At 41.4% G+C, this 18,051-nt stretch overlaps 1 long non-coding RNA gene across 1 annotated transcript; it reads right to left on the bottom strand.

Annotated features, from left to right (window-relative positions):
* Positions 1-2,353: 2,353 nt before the first annotated feature.
* On the bottom strand, positions 2,354-15,810 carry LOC115263230 (uncharacterized). Its single transcript, XR_003895624.2, has 3 exons — positions 15,492-15,810; positions 15,214-15,358; positions 2,354-4,179 (listed from the first exon to the last, which is right to left on the bottom strand). It is a non-coding gene; the product is annotated as an uncharacterized LOC115263230 (long non-coding RNA).
* Between the last annotated feature and the right edge of the window lie 2,241 nt (positions 15,811-18,051).

The raw sequence follows: 18,051 nt of genomic DNA on the forward strand, positions 1-18,051 counted from the left end.
GTATAGAGGTAGGCTTAACACCTACCAGGTCGCACTCTACGCGCAGCTCAAAAGCGAGTACAATAACTGCTGAAGACACGACGTTAAAATCATCATAGGTAGGAGACCTAAACGCTCAGGTGGGCCTAGAGGAGGAATTCATACCGGCGATTGGAAAGTTCAGCGCCAACCAGTTGACGATCGGAAGCGACTTACGACTCATCGATTTCGCTGCCTCCAAAAACATGGCCATACGTAGCACCTTTCCATTACACCTGGAGATCACCACAGCAGAAAAAATTCCAAATCCACCACATCCTGATTGATGGACGGCACTTCTCTGACATTATCGACGTCAGGACCTATCGTCGACTCTGACCCCTACCTGGCGATGGTGAAAATGCGCCCGAAACTCTATGTGATCAACAACATACGATACCGACGGCCGCCTCCGTAAAACCTAGAGCGCCTAAAACAACCGGATGCCGCCTTAGCATACGCGTTAGGCGAGGGCGAGCTCGATGAGGCCCCTCTAGAGGACTGCTGGAGTACAGTGAAAGCAACCATCAACGACGCAGCCGGGAGCACCATCGGGTACGTGGAACGGAATCGACAGAACGAATGGTTCGCCGAAGAGTGCTGAACGGTTTTGGAGAAGAACGCAGCGCGGGCGGTAATGCTGCAGCAAGGGACCCGACAGAACGTGGAACATTACAAACAGAATCGGAAACAGCAGACCCGCCTCTTTCGGGAGAAAAAGCGCCGCCTGGAAGCGGAGTGCAAAAAAAAAATAGAAGTGCTGTGCTGCTCCAAAAAAACACGGAAGTTCTACCAGAAGCTCAACGCATCCCGTAACTGCTTTGTGCCGCGAGCCGAAATGTGCAGGGATAAGAACGGAGGCCTCTTAACAGACGGACGTGAGGTGATCGAAAGGTGGAAGCAGCATTACGATCAGCACCTGAATGACGTGGAGAAGGATGGTATCGCAGCTGAACTCACCAAGATGGCCCAGAAAAGTTGGCCACCTGCCTGCACCGGCTGATAGTCTGGATCTGGGAAACCTACAGGAAGGAAGGGGTAATCTGCCCCATTCACAAGAATAGCGACCATTTGGAATATGAGAACTTCAGAGCGATCACTATTTTGAATGCTGCCTACAAAGTGTTACCCCAGATCATCTTCCGTCGTCTGTCACCTAAAACAAATTAATTCGTGGGTAGTTATCAAGCCGGCTTCATCGACGGCCGATCGACAATGGATCAGATCTTCACCGTACGGTAAATCCTCCAGAAATGCCGAGAATACCAGGTCCCAACGCATCTCCGACTTCAAAGCGGCATACGACAGTATCGACCGTGCAGAGCTATGGAGAATCATGGACAAAAACGGCTTTCCTGGGAAGCTGACTAGACTGATTAAAGCAACGATAGACGGTGTGCAAAACTGCGAAAGGTTTCGAGTGAACTATCCAGTTCATTCGAATCTCGCCGGGACTGCGACAAGGTGATGGACTCTCATGCCTACTCTTCAGCATCGCTCTGGAAGGTGTGATGCGACGAGCTGGGCTCAAAAGCCGGGGAACGATTTTCACAAAATCTGGTCAATTTGTGTGCTTTGCGGACGACATGGACATTATTGCCAGAACATTTGGAACGGTGGAAGAGCTGTACACCCGCTTGAAACGCGAAGCAGCAAAGGTTGGACTGGTGGTAAATGCCTCAAAAACAAAGTACATGCTGGTAGGCGGAACCGAACATGACCGGGTCCATCTGGGTAGTAATGTTACGATAGACGGGGATACTTTCGAGATGGTTGATAATTCGTATACCTCAGATCTATACTGACGGCTGACAACAACGTGAGTCGTGAAATTCTAAGGCGCATCGTCAGCGGAAGTTGGGCGTATTACGGGCTCCAGAAGAAGCTGCGGTCTTAAAAGATTCACCCACGCACCGAATGCACCATGTACAAAACGCTAATAAGACCGGTGGTCCACTACGGACACGAGACATGGACCGTGCTCGAGGAGGACCTGCAAGCACTCGGAGTTTCCGAGCGACGTGTGCTAAGGACGAGCTTCGGCGGTATGCAGGAAAACGGTGTGTGGCGCAGACGGATGAACAACGAGCTCGTTGCACTTTATGGCGAACCCAGCTTCCAGAAGGTGGCCAAAGCCGGAAGGATACGGTGTGCAGGGCATGTTGCAAGAATGCCGGACCACAACCCTGCAAAGCTGGTATTGCGACGTATTGTGGCGTACTATTGTTGATTATGTATTGTCTCAAATGTGATGTTGAGCAAATAAATGTCAGAAAGAACAAAAAGGTCAAATGGCATTTCTCAAATTTTCTATCGCATAAATGACTATATCCTCAACGGTTGTAACATTACATCATATCACAAATCGGGGCTTTATTTGCGTTTTCTATCGCTCAAGCAAGCAGCTTGCTCACTCACAATTTGTTCAACATTGGATTGCAGCCACTATTAGCCCAGCTAAATGTAGGTATACAACTGCTGACCGCCCGCCCGATTACCTACCTACCTTTACGCTACGCGATTAACACACATACGCGGAGAAGAGGACTTTGCCTTCCTCCCCGCGTTGACTGATATAGTGAGTGTGGTACAGTGAACTAACTATACGCTATAAGAGGGATCAACGTGATAAATAATCAAAAATTGGATACAGCGTACTGTGTACGCGTTGCATCATTTTCTTGCTACATTGCATTGATCCAATCGTCATCTTTATGCGCGCGGTCGTACGCAGCACGTACTTCGTACGTGATGTGTCGGCGCAGTACCTGTTTGGGTTTATAGTTTTATCTTACTCTAGTAACTGTATGTCACAATGGCTCCAAGTTACTTTATGATATATGATTGCATGTTTTTCAAATATCACTTATAAATGGGAGAATGCTAGCTAATTTACTGATTTTTATGCGTTTTAAAGAAAGTCGATCAATGCATTACTATAGTGTACATCTGATTACTATGATGCCCTTGATTACATAGTTTATTGAAATTCATTCCTCTGTGCTATGCATTCAATATTTGATATGCACATGAAACAAAGAAAGCATCATTCTGAAAACAATGATAAAGTAAATTTTGGTCTAATCGGTACATATCACCACAATGAGCAGCGAATCAAAAGAAATAGTGGACACGGAAATTTATTTGAGAATATTTTATTTTGGTATTTCGCGTCTCTCAATGTTGAAACGGATGAAATTTCAAAAAAAATCGTGTCTAGCGCACATAGTATTAATACCTATTGAGTTTGTTTTGCACTTTAATTAAAATAATCTAATATAGGATATTGATTCCCTTATTAAGCATGTGGCTCCCATTTTCATCCTACGAAAAACAAAAGATTGAAGCGTTTTGTTTTGTTTTCTATTTTTGTATTTTTGTTAGAAGTGAGCACACATGAAAACAAAAAGAACGGAATCAATCGGTGCCGTAATCGCTTGTTATCGAATAGGATAAATATGGGAGCATGAGATTACTGATGGCACACATACCCTACAATCAACACCACAAAAACTTACAAACAAGTTTCCGTATCCGATTTCCTCTCGAACAGTCTTTATTCTATTGCTAACTCGAGTAATGGAATGCCGTTCGAGGCATTTTAGCGCAATCTACCTACCAGTCTCCAAGTTTCGATACCATACCAATGCACCGAATGGAACAGAAAATCGTTTCATCACAGCTTGCAACAGCCTTTAACAGTTGTGTGGCGCTCGCATCAAGGCAAAATAGTGGTTGTTGTTTTTCGGCCACCACAGGTTTTTTTTAGCTTACCATCCATCCCAGCTCTCGTTCCTCCGCGTCCGCGTGGTGCGATCGGTGCTCGAGTAAACCTAATGGTGGTCGGTAATGGCTCGACAGTGGGTCAATTTTAGTGGCACTAACTACACGCAGGGACGGCCGACGTCGGCGGCGTTGACTAGTCGGAGCTGGCCGGTAATATTTATTGAACGCTCTGGAAAGCGCCGTCCGAAGGAGTCGTCGTCGTCGTTGCTGTCGCTACATGTTGTGCTAACCAGCGGCCATGAACGCTCTAACCACCATCATGAAGAGCCGCTTGACGCGTCGCACTTCCTCAGTTTCTTCCAGCCGCGTGCGCAGCGGAATCGACAGAAAGCGCACCAGCTGAATGAGGTAGAAGAACGTGATCACGATCGCGAACTGAAAATGAAAACGGATTAGAAACATATAGCTACCTAGCTACTCCTAGATGGGTTATTCCCCGGCGCATTGCATAAAAATCGATTCAAGGTTGCGACGACGACGACGACGGTCACAATGAAATTTTGTGGTTTCTTCGCCAGCAGAGGTTCCCACCTGATGTATATCAATTATGAGAGTGGTGTCGTGAAATCAGATCAACGGTCTTTATCCAAGGACCCAATGATCGGTTGCCAAGCCCAATATGATCTAGATCGAGTAGTTTAGTTGAATAAACTCCGATGGAGAAATTCTCATCTCCTGAATCAATGCAAAACTAGTCGTGCGGCACATTAATTCACAGCAGCTTGCTATAACTCGTGGAATATATAGTGAAATATATATCATAGCGTATTCAAACGACTTCACATAGAAGACAATGCCACATCGGAATGGAATTAATGTGGGTTTAATGGTTCGATACAGTATTTAGCCTTTAAATGCTAGATAGGTTCAAGTCAGCTAATTAGTCTTAATCTTCGAATGTTTTTGAGCAAACTTTGATGACAGAATAGTTATTCATGTGATGAGTTGCAAAAAGTTAATTTTTTTCAGCACGAGTCGTACATTTATCCAGCCAGACTTGCCGAGTTGGATAAATATGACGAGTGTAATAAAAATCGAGTTTTGCAACGAGTTGCACACAACATTTTTTTTTGAGTTTTTTTTTATCACTAAATTCACTTCAGAAATTGAATTAGAAATTCTTTGAAAAAATCCTCCAGAGAAAGCTCCACGAGATCAAAAAATATTCAGAAATTTATCGAAGAGTTTCTTTTGAAACTCTGCAAATATCTTTGTCTGCAATTTGTGTAAACATTTTTGAAATTATATCTACAGAAATTTTTCTACGGATATCTTCAGAAATTACTCAAGCGTATATTCCTTGACAAAAGAAGGTATCTTAAGAAGTTCCTACAGGTAATCACTGCCGAAATTCATCCAGAGCTAACTTAAAAATTTTGTTAAGGATTTCCAAAAGTATAGCTTTTGATTGAGATTATTTGAAGTAACGTCTCAGAAATTGTTTTTGCCATTTTTGTTTTTTTTTTTAAATCCTGTAGCTATCAATGCATACTAATGAGGCACCAGCAAAACAAACTGCCTAGTGGCTAGGTAGGATAGGGCGGGGCAAGATGAGCACCCTAAGGAGCACGTCGAGTTTATTGAAAGTGAACAGAATTTTTCATAGTACCTCTCAGTAGTTCTTTTCTATATCATGTTTTCTACCACCCATAAACATGGCAGAGTTTAAAATTCACAATAAGGATGATTTATTTGACTAAACAAAAAAGATGTGTTACGGTCAGCTCGAACATACTACGGGGCAAGAAGAGCGCATCATTAAAATCTCAATATTTTTACAATAAATTGATTATACAGTGATTGAAATAGTAAACCTTGTTCATAGCTATGGTTTCACGTTCTAAAATTATTATTTTTTTCGATTATTGAAAAAAAATGCGGTTTTATAATACTTTATACAAAATGAAGCGAAAAACAATAAACGATTATTAGGTTGCTTATTTTTTAGGAATTTACGCAACCAAATAGTTGCAGAGGATACAGAAACCTATATTTGGCACTATTGAGTGGATTACAATAATTTCAAAATATTTTCTATATTCCCATCAGGGGTGCTCATCTTGCCCCACTATATGTAAATAACTAAAATTGAATAAATTTTTATGTTTGTTCTTAGAAAATATTTTCTAATGTAAATTAAAATGCTTTGCAGTAAGCTAGTAATGTTGGCTGATTACCAGAATTATGGTAAAAATTTGATTCTGACATAAAAACCTTATTTTATTCTGATGATTTCTTATAAGAAAATGCTAAAAAATCCTTGCTATTGACTAATTTGACGATATTTTTTAATTCGTTCATTATGAAGTACCTTTTATCAGGTTTACAAACAGGATGAACTTTATTCTAACGGATTATGAAGTTGTCTGGGCAAAATCCCTCATAAAAGTAGTAAAACGGAGGGGTGCTCATCTTGCCCCGGGTGGCCATCTTGCCCCGTCCTACCCTATGCGGAGTGCGAGAGTAAGTCTCGGCTTCATAAAAATAATTTGCTCTCACTTGTAGTTAGTGGGCAGAAACAGGAGTGTGTTATGGATTGACTTCTAAGCCGAAAGCCGACAAAGTAGCCGTCTCCATTCCACTCGGTCCATGGCTGTTTGTCTCCAGTTCCGCACTCTGCGTAGGGTCCGCAGATCGTCCTCCACTTGGTCGACCCACCTAGCTCGCTGCACTCCACGTCTTCTTGTACCGGTCGGATGACTCTCGAGAACCATTTTAGTCGGGTTATCCGACATCCTGATGACGTGACTCGCCCACCGTAGCCTCCCGATTTTCGCGGTATGGACGATGGTTGGTTCTCTCAGCAGCTGATGCAGCTCGTGGTTCATTCGCCTTCTCCAAGTCTCGTCTTCCATCTGCACTCCGCCGTAGATGGTACGCAACACCTTCCGTTCGAAAACTTCAAGGGCGCGTTGGTCCTCTGTACGTAGGGTCCATGTTTCGTGTCCATAGAAGACGACCGGTCTAATCAGCGTTTTGTAGATGGTTAACTTCGTGTTACGGCGAACTTTATTCGATCGTAGAGTTCTGCGGAGTCCAAAGTAAGAACGATTTCCTGCCACAATGCGCCTCTGAATTTCTCTGCTGGTGTCGTTTTCGGCGGTCACCAGTGAGCCCAAATACACGAATTACACAAGTTTACAAAATAAAACGAAAGTCGTGAACTTCTGTCAACGACCAAAATTTTTGAAGCACATTTTTGTGCTGATTTCGAAACCGACCTTCAAAAAATTTAAAGTAGAACAGTTGTTGAGTTTTAACTCAATATCGAGTTTTGTAACTTTTCAAAATATGTAATTTACTAAAATTCAAATATATTGCGTTTTGTTCAACCAATTTTAAATCTTTTTCCATAAATTAAAAGCTACATACAATACCATTCGATCATCTGAATACAGGTTGTGCGTCAGATTGATGAAATTCAAGATATTGGCGAGTTTTAGGGGCGATCTTCTTGAATTTTAGCAAAATTCCCAAAATTTTTTGAAGAAATGTATTTTTTTCAATAAGAAAAAAGCAACTTAAAAATTCTTTTCCGACGTTTTTTTGACATATTATATGTAGGCGACTTACAGTAAAAATTTCAGCTCAATCGGAGCATTGATTACGAAGAATGAGATGTTTGAAGTGAGCGACTTTGCTTAAAAATAGAACAAAAATCGATTTCAAATCATCAACCTTGTATGGAAAGTCGAAAAAATTTCCGCACTACTGTAATTTTTTTCCTTCGCGTTGTCGAACTCAGGGCATGATTCTACACCAAAAACGATCATCAGCTTACCGAGTTCAAAAATGCTGTAAACTAGTGTTATTCAACCGCCTCGATTTCATCACCGTTGATATAAACTCGGGGCGGCGGGCGCGGTGATTCCTCCCTGGAGCCCTTTGCCATCATGTACTTTTAATATCAATATCATCAGCGAAACCAAGCAGCTGAACGGACTTCATGAAAATCGTTCCACTCGTGTTTATCCCCGCTCTCCTAATTAGTAATTACACCCTCTAAAGCAATGTTGAACAGCAAGCACGAAAAACCATCACCTTGCCGTAACCCTCTGCGAGATTTGAAGGGACTCGAGAGTGTCCCTGATACTCGAACAACGCACATCACTCGATCCACCGTCGCCTTGATCAATCGTATAAGTTTATCTGGGAATTCGTATTCGTGCATAATCTGCCATAGCTGTTCTGGATCGTTTGTATCATACGCCAATTTGAAATCGATGAACAAGTGATGTGTGGGCACGTTGTTCGCGGCATATCTGCAACACCTGGCGGATGGCAAGCATCTGTTCTGTTGTAGCGCGTTCACCCATGAATCCAGCCTGATATTGCCCCACGAACTCTCTTGCAATCGGTGATAGACGGCGGCATAAAATTTGAGAGAGTATCTTGTAGGCAGCGCTCAGTAGTGTGATCGCACGGTAGTTCCCGCAATCCAACTTGTCGCTCTTTTTGTAGATGAGACACACGATACCTTTCATCCATTCCTCCGGTCCCAGACAATCAGTAATCGTATAGGAAATTGAATAAGATGACAAAGTGGAGGCCATATGCGTGCATGCCTCCATTCAGGCGCATGTAAAATGTATGCATATCGCCTCCACTTTAACATCTTATTCAACATCTTATACGATGACTGGTTGACTGGGATAATACTTCCTCCTCCCAAATCTTGGTAATGACCCAGTGTAGTGCTCTCACCAGTGTTTCTCCACCGTATTTTAGAAGCTCGCTTCGTAGTTGATCTGCTCCAGCGGCTTTGTTGTTTTTCAACCGGCCAACCTTCTCCTCAATCTCTTGGAGGTCAGGGGCCGGAAATCTTTCGTCTTGTGCACATACTCCTAGATCTGTTACCACGCCACCTTCGGTACTTGCAACGTCGCCATTAAGGTGCTCATCGTAATGCTGCCGCCACCTGTCGACTACCTCACGCTCGCTCGTGAGAATATTCCCGTGATTATCTCGTCACATGTCGGCTTGTGGCACAAAGCCTCTACGCGAGCGGTTCAGCTTCTCGTAGAACTTTCTTGTGTCCTTAGCGCGGTACAGCTCTTCCATTGCTTCGCGATCTCATTCTTCCTGCTGGCGCTTCTTCATCTGGAAGACTGAGTTCTGACTGTTCCGCGCCTGTCTGTAACGTGCCTCATTCGCTCTCGTACGATGTTGCAGCATTCTCGCCCACGCTGCATTCTTCTCGTTTTTCAACTGTTCACACTCGCCGTCGTACCAGTCGTTTCTGTGATTCGGAGTCGCGAAGCCTAGTGCTGTAGCCGAAGTATTACCTATGGCGGATCTCATGTCCTCTGCTCTTCCGTTGGTAGGGCCACTGCTGCGCGTAGCCTTGAGCCACTTCTACGCTACGCAGCTGCTCGATGTTGAGTCGCGGCGTTTGACTTCGACGCGTGGTGATAACTGTCGAAAGCGTATGCATACAGCTACTAAGTAGTGATCCGAATCTATATTCGCACTGAGGCAAGTGCGGACATTGGTTATATTCGAGAAGAATTTACCGTCGATCAGAACGTAGTCGATTTGGTTTTCTGTTTGATGGTCGGGTGATCTCCAGGTGGCTTTGTGGGTAACTTTGCGGGGGAAGAAGTTGCTTCGGACTACCATACCACGGGAGGCCGCAAAGTTTACGCATCGCTGGCCGTTATCATTCGATACGGCGTGCAGGCTGTTTCGCCCGATTACTGGTCTGTACATTTCCTCCCTTCCTACCTGCGCGTTCATGTCGCCGACAACGATTTTCACGCCACGCGGCGAGCTACCATCGTATGTTTGCTCTAATTGCGCGTAGAACGCTTCTTTCTCGTCATTGGGTATCCCTTCGTGTGGGCAGTGGACGTTGATGATGCTGTAGTTGAAGAAACGGCCCTTAACTCTCAACATGCACATCCTTGCGTTGATCGGCTGTCACCCGATCACACGTAGTCGCATCTTGCCCAACACTATAAAACCTGTTCCCAGTTCATTGGTGGTGCCACAGCTTTGGTAGAAGGTAGCCGCTCGATGCCCGCTTTTCCACACTTTCTGTCCAGTCCAACAAAGTTCCTGCAACGCCACGATGTCGAAGTTGCGGGGATGTAGTTCGTCGTAGATTATCCTGTCACATCCTGCGAAACCTAGTGACTTGCAATTCCATGTTCCAAGTTTCCAATCGTAGTCCTTATTTCGTCACGTGGGTCTTTGCCGATTGTATCGAGTCGTATTTTCTCCTATGTTAACACTCCTGTCTCGCCGGAGGGCCATCGTGACAGTTCTGTTTAACGTCCCAACACTGGGACGACCACGCTGATGGGGCTACCACCTTGGATCTAGCTGGGCGTGGTGCAGCGTTTCTTACTCAGCCGCTGGATGCTAGAACAGACGCTGTTTGAGCCGCACCTCCTTGGCTAACGAAAGAGAGATGAGTTTGTGAAATTAGGAGTGTTCACGGTGCGGCTTCGGAGTCAGTTTGGCTTTCTATTCCGCAGAATCATTACTTGTTCTGAAAAAAAAACTCCATGGAAAAACTATTGGAAAAATCTGAGAAAATTCCTTTAATTCTGAAAAAAGTCTCTTGCAAATACTTTTGAACGAGTCCAAGCAGGAATTTCTGAAGAAATCTTCAGTAAAATAACTATAGATATTTTTTTATTAACGTGAATTCTAACTAATGCTAATTCTACACTTGTCAAGTTATAGAAAAAAGGCCCAGAAGGGGCCTTTGCAATGCTTAATATTAGGAACTATAGATATCTCAGGAAGTACTCTTGAATGAACTTCTGGAGAAATATCTGAAGAAATCCCAGGGAAATTCTGAGAATGCTAGGATGAATTTTTGTAGAACTTTATGATGAAACTTCACGAGCAACCGTTGGTGGAATTTCTAGAAATGTTCTTTTAGGATTTTTTAGTAAAACTTCTGTAGAAATCCTTTGATAAAATTTTAGGATGATTCCTTGAAATTATTCCTGGAGCAATCTTTCGTATTCCTAAAAGCATTCCTGCGGAAATTTCTGGAGAAACGCCTAGATTAGCTTTAGTAAAGATCACTCAAAAATACACTTACGATGTTCTTAAAAGAATTTCAGACGAAATTCAAAGGAAACATTTCTGAATAAATTTCTTAGATTTCGTAGATAAATTCAAAAAGTTATCCTCAGAATAAATGTTTTTGGAGAAAACATCCTGACGGAATTTCTGTTTGAATCACTGAAAGTAGTAATGCAGGAATCTCTGGAGACATTACGTCAGATTCAATCGGAGTTCTTCTAGCAAAATAAATCCACCGTACTTGCAGTGTGATCAGCTAAAAGCTGTAAAAAGAGTTTGTATTTAAGGATAGGTTTGTTAACCAATTCATTCCTTCTAACAATTCAGTCCCTGTGCTACGATTTTTTCTTCACAAAACAAAATTTGAACTTTTAACCTTTTAGTCTGATAAGTTCAATTTTAGAATAATAAATTCACTGCACCATCCAATTCAACTACAATTACAATTAATTAATCTTCTAGCTTTTTTGTACACGACTACAACTACAATTAATTAATCTTCTAGCTTATAAACACAATATCATGGTTGGATGGTTAGAACACTTGACTATCACGCCGAGGACCTGGGATCGAATCCCACTCCCGACAAACTCACAAAATGAGAGTTCTTGCTTCGGAAGGGAAGTAAAGCGTGGGTCCCGAGATGAGCTAGCCCAGGGCTAAAAATCTCGTTAATACAGATAAAAAAAACCTTCGGTATGGTTTCAGTTTTGTATGTCATCGGTTTTGACGCTTTATCTCCCACACAGATTTAATCCTCGAGCGATCACGCTGTTGTATTTTGTACGGTGTCAGGCCATTCGGCCGAATGGTCTTTAGGCCGAATGGTCACTTGGCCGAATTGTCATTAGGTCTTACTTTTTGCCGTTACGTCCTCCTGCTTAGTGTTCCATGGGCACTTCCACAGTTATTAGGTGAGAGCTTCCGCTGCTAATGACCATGTTATGCATATGTGTACATCGTATGGCAAACTCTTAGTCGAGCTCGGCTAATTTTCATTATTTTGCCGAGATCCGCACAGCCTACATTAAACTGAAATATCGGCAAAACAGCATTTTTTTTTTCATAGCAGCACCCATGGGTGCCGCTGACATCAAACTTCAAACGACAATTATTTAGTCGAGATGCAGCAAATCAACTTTAACCGAGATTTGCACAGCCGATCTCGGCATTCTGTTTTAAGTGTGCAGGTACGAAGATGAATTATGACCAACGAAATTGCCTTTACTAATAGTTCCTGGATCATGGTTTAAAATCTACCCGTTACATAATTTAATTAAAAATACAAACATACAATAACATTATTGTATTCTTCCGACAGCCGGCTGGCGGAAGACTAAATTATATCAAGGGTTGCATAGCTCACATCACTTACCAATGTGAATCAAGATCTATGTAACTGCGCTGCAATATCTTCAGGAATTCCTTATAAAATTGGTTTGGGAATATCTTCGGCACTTCCAACGAAAATGCCCTTGTGAATTCATGTAAAGGCAGTTTTTAAGAAATGTCTTCGGAAATGGATTCGAGAATTCCTTTCTGAGTATCCATCGAAAAAGAAGTTGCCTGAGATATATCCAAAAGTAGTCAAAATAATTAACAAAGAGGTTTCTGCAATATTCAAGGAATATTAAAAAGAATTGTGGAAGGAATTCCTAAAAATAAACATTGTCGAATAAATTTTCAAATGAATGACCAAAGGAATTAAAAAACTACAAAAATAAAGTTTCCAAAGAAATTTTGTAATAATATTTGAAATTGCCATAGGACACTGTAAAGCAGCGATCATCAAACTGTTGCCCGCGGACCGCATGCGGCCCTCAAGTAGATTTTGTACAGCCCATAAATTGATTTTGAAATAAATTAAAGCGTGGCAAGCTGTTAGATTGTATAATGAGAATCAGAAATTTTTTTGTTATCTATGAATCAATTTGCCCTGAAAACTTTGAAAAGTTATGAATTTTCCTAATAAAAAATAAGTTTTAAAATAAATCCTTGCATTCCATTTACTTTTGAACCAGTAACTGCAAACATCAGAAGTAAACCTTGTACCGACTTTTCGAACTCTCTAAGCCGAATACCCGCTTTGAACAAGTGGGGTGACACAGCTGTCAAACTCGGTACATTGCCACTCTACCCGTTATCGTTTTAGGTATGGCGCGTTTCGGTACCCACTTTCTGGTCGGTTTTCCCTAACTTGCTCCTGATTTTCGGGTGTGTGACTCGTGTGTTGCTAGTGCTTATTTCGGAAATTACACATTTCAAACGAAATCGTTGTTTTTGATGATTGTTTCTCTTTCTTTATCACTTTGCACGATATTATATGTGGCAGCGAAGCAGTGTCGATGTTTCCAGAGCGTTTTTTTCCATGAATTAAGCAATCAAAACAAAAACATTGGACACCATGTTGCATCGAATGCTGGGTTGATGATTCTGGCCCTACGTCATCCCCCTGGCTTTGAATAACTGTAATCACCCGGATAAAAACTAACCATAGGGTGTTCGATGAAAACCATTCCTGCACCATGCAGTGTACCAGCTACAATAATGTGTATTGTAATGAAATGGTTCGCTAAAAGCTTTGCACATTGTAGCTACTATACATTTACATTCGATTTTTATGTAACAATATATTATACTGTTTTTCTTACGTTTGAACCATTCACTTTTTCAAAACATTATTTTTCCGTGCATTTTTAATTGTTTATTCAATTTTAGATTTTTTTCGTGCTTTTTCTTGTTGATGTTTGGGATTTTTTTTATGCAAAGAAAAGGAAAGAAAAAAGAGTGAATAAGTTGAAACATCAATTTAAAGTCAATAATGTCTTAAGAACTGCAGATCCAAGAGATATGGCGAGCTAGGTATGTAGAGTGCGATGAGAGGAATACGATTGACGAACTTTATCTTTGACGTAGAGTCATCTTTAACATACGGACTGGACTGAACACTGAAAGAACTTCTAATATAGGCAGTGTCTACAAAATTCAGCCCAATGATGTTCAATCAGTGCGAAAACTAACACAAATACACGAACGCAGTCACCCACCAGCATGACGCCGAGAATGAATATGACAAAGAGAAAGTAAGACAATGAAAGCGACGCCTCGTAGTATAATCAGCTGTAGCCGAAGCGCGAGCTCGGTGAATATGAATTTGATTTGAATATGCTGACTTTGAATATCAGTGGGTGGTTGAAATTGTAATGAATTTATCATCGGTCGAACTTCAGAGAGTGGCACATGGGTTGTCGAGACGATAATCAAAACAAAAACAAATCTACGACGCAGCAGCTACTGGGCGTCGGTGCGGATGACTGTAATTTGACAAATTAAGACACTGAATACAGGTTCGTCTGCGGATTCGTTTTTTAACCTAACTTATAGTTGAATCGAACTTGACAGTTTTTTCATGAGTTGTTATGTATTTTCCCGTGTATTTCAAACTTTAATCAAACTGAAGCCTCAATATTGCAATAACGGTTAAGCACGCTGTAATGATACTTATGTACCTCGTCACCACTTCATGCAACTACATTAGTGGTCTTATAATACTTAGCGCGCTCGGCATAGGTCCATCATACCGCTCAAAGTGTTGCCACATATAATGCTTAGTTTGCAAAACCCGGTTATCTGGCAATGCACGACGTACTCAGAGACTACTCAGACTTATACGTGGGCGATCCAATATATGAATGGTTATCCAAAACGCTCTGGAGAATTCCCAAAGCGCATCCTTATAATGCTAGTAAGCCTAAGATGCCATTAACAGGAGGAAAATGACAAGATAATATAACATTATATGGTATATGTAATGTAAAACAAAATCGACAAAATGGTCACATACACCCCTTTGATTCTGGGCCCCTCACTTGTAATCTTCCTCAGTGTCAGTTATCCACTGGATAACTTTGTGCTCAATAACTACAAGTGAGAGCGACTCCGGATAATCGAGTCTGATTTGGGGAATGCTGTTGGAATGATGTTACAAGTATGTATGTTATTGATCTTGTAAGCCGATTGCGCGCCTATGCGGTGCGGTGTGGGACCATTTGGGCACTTTACGCTATAACTCAGTCCATTCGATTACAACTGACTTTTTTTTTGTACACGATGAGCAATACTCGATACACGATACTGTACAAGAGTGGAACAAACTTCTCTAAACCAAACTTTAGCTTGAGAAACCGTTGTTCAGCTAGTTCTGTTACTTGGGAGTTATCTATCCATAAACTATAGATATCAAACTTGGAAACCTCTGCCAATGACATTGCACAAACAAATCATCTGACGTTGCTACGGTTTACCCATCTGAATATCGATGGGACAAATCATTGCCAAACAAACACACAGACACGTGTGGGAACTTACAAAACTTCTTCACCATCAGATCCATCACTTCGAAGTGGCTGTTTGACAAGACAATTGATCCATTTCCGGTCTGTCCTTGGGTGGGATTGAGATGAGCCGCTGCGACCGCACCGCTAATTATCGACGTTGCCATCAGTGCCATTGTCTACACGTCGCGAGATCAGAGAGAGAAAAAAAAAAGAACGGAACGGAAAAGCAATACATGAGCACATTAATTGTTCAAACAAAGCACTTCCAGCTAGGTAATGTAGATGATATTGATTGCGCGTGCGCCACACCTTAAACGAGAGCATTATGCTGGTTCTAAGCGTGCACTGAAACTTCGACCCCTGCCTTCGGTGCACCGTGGATTAGCTGAGAGCAAACAAACTGCACTGGGGGGCCTTCTTCACTGCACCAGAACGCGACCGGATTCAAACGCAAAAACCGAAGAGCTTAACAACTGAAAATTTTGCCCTAGCGCCAGTCACCGTGGTTTTGTTTACACTGAGTTGCATTTCTGTTCGCAGCTAAGCGTGCCAAGTTGCGGACAACAGAAGCAACAACAACCGGCCCCGATGATGGGGCGCGATTTGATAGGCGAGCGCATATACCTAGTGTACCGTAATCCGGGGTCAAATTGATCACTTTAAAACAACTTCTGCGAATAACATCAGTGCCTGTTCAAATAATGCCAAAAGAATTTCTGTAAAACCAGTACCCTGTGGATCTCCATTGAACCATTTGATAGAATTTTGTTCAACAAATTTAAACTTTAAGTTAAATTACTTCAAATATCAAAATATTGGAAATGCCACTTTGGGGCGAAATTGATCAGTATACAATTAAGCATCGGTTGGAAAGGAAAATTTCCTTCTCCGCTTAATTTTGCTCTTCTAAAACCGAATAACGTGTCTAAAATCTTACAACTAGTGAATTTAATACTTTAAATGCATAATTAAATTTTGAAATTTCCCCTTAAACGCCTAAAGGTAGGCAATTTCATATGAAATAAGTGATTTCTATCACAATAAATGACTATTTTTTCATAAAATGAACTTTTTATAGCTATTTCATGTTCTGATTAGCTGCACAAAATCCCAACCAAGGCTCCACAAAAATGTTAAAACAGAGAATTTACGGGAAGTCCTGTTAGCAATTGATTGTTTAGTAGCAATGATTTCAGCTAAATGAGAAATACATTGCAAATTCCTTGAAAAAATAAGGCAAAACTAACTTTTTTCTAAAAAAATAAAAGTCTACACTCATCTCTAGACATCTACGAATCAGATGACGTAAAAATTTTAAGATCATTACGACGCTTAAGAGTTCCTAGTATGAAATTACAATGTAGTACCCGAGTGATCAATTTCACCCCGCTGATCAATTTGACCCCGGTTTACGGTACCAATATTGTGAGAACCGCCGATGGCGGCGGGGAGAGGCTATCCGCACTATTGGGTGACCTTGAACTACGGCGATTCGCCACATACCATTCAAGAGCTACCACTGTGCCGAGTTGCGCCGATCATCGGTCGTGCGCGAATATAGCAGGCTAGCTACCTATACCTACGCTCCACGCGGATGGCATAAGCGCATGAGAGTGGAGCCGAAGTGCATTTGCGGATTCGCTCGCTTGAGAGAGCTCCGACAACGACGGTAGTCTTTCTTTTATCCGATGCAACAACATTGGGCTGAGCAGGAAGATTTACTGCAAAAAATGTGAATATTACATGTAGGGGGATTAGGGGCATAATGGACACCCTAAGGAAACGAGTATGTTAGGCCTGTGTAACAGACAAAAACTCAACATATTATCAGTTGGCTTACAACTTTAACTTGTTTCCTACGTATTTCAATCATTTACAGCTGCTAGAATGTCATTATTTTGAAGAAATAATGAATTGAAAACCGTGTGTTTTTTGGGGCTGGCAGGAAAAGTACGGGGCGAAATGGACACCCATCGGGGCATAATGGACATCCCTGCATATTTTATACTGTATCTTTGAGAATATCAACCAGTTAAGTAATTTGCCAACGGAGATCAATACCACAGATATAATACTCCATCTTAGACGAGTTTACATAACTTCAAAATTAATTAAGTAAATTTTAGGCAAAAATTATCGGATTGATTTTTTTCAAACTCTCTATAACGCCTAACAGTATGCAACGCGCGTACATCCATTCATAATTGCCAGTGTTCATTTCGCCCCGAATCGACTACAACATTTAAATTGCTATTTTCAGTAAGTTCTGATCAAAAATATAATACTTCATCCATTGCTAAATCTGCGTATACATGTAGTTAAGCTAACAATTCACTTGTTTGTATGGTGAACACACTCAAACACTCGTAATACCTTATTTGCTGCTGCTTCGAAATTATAAGAAATCCTCCATATGAAAAAAATATTTCAATTTCAATGATATTTTAGTTATTTTGAAGGAATATAAATGGTATTTTTGAAAAATATAACAATGACTTGTTCCTTTACACTTATGCATTAAAAGTTTTACATAAAAGCCAACGGTTTCGGCAAAAACAGGGGTGTCCATTTCGCCCCGGCTGTCCATTATGCCCCTAATACCCCTACTCGAAATAAAATTCGAGCATTTAAACAATTCAAACTAAAATTGTTTAAATGTCAAAAACAATAAGTTTAAAAATTAAAATTTAGTAGGGGGATTAGGGGCATAATGGACACCCGGGGCGAAATGGACACCCCTGGTTTTGGCGAAACCGTTGATTTTTATTTAAAACTTTCAATGCATAAGTGTAAAGGAACAAGTCATGGTTCTGTTTTTCAAAAGTACCATTTATATTGCTCCAAAATAACCAAAATATCATTGAAATTG

The sequence above is a fragment of the Aedes albopictus genome, chromosome 2, assembly GCF_035046485.1.
Source record: "Aedes albopictus strain Foshan chromosome 2, AalbF5, whole genome shotgun sequence".
NCBI lineage: Eukaryota > Metazoa > Arthropoda > Insecta > Diptera > Culicidae > Aedes > Aedes albopictus.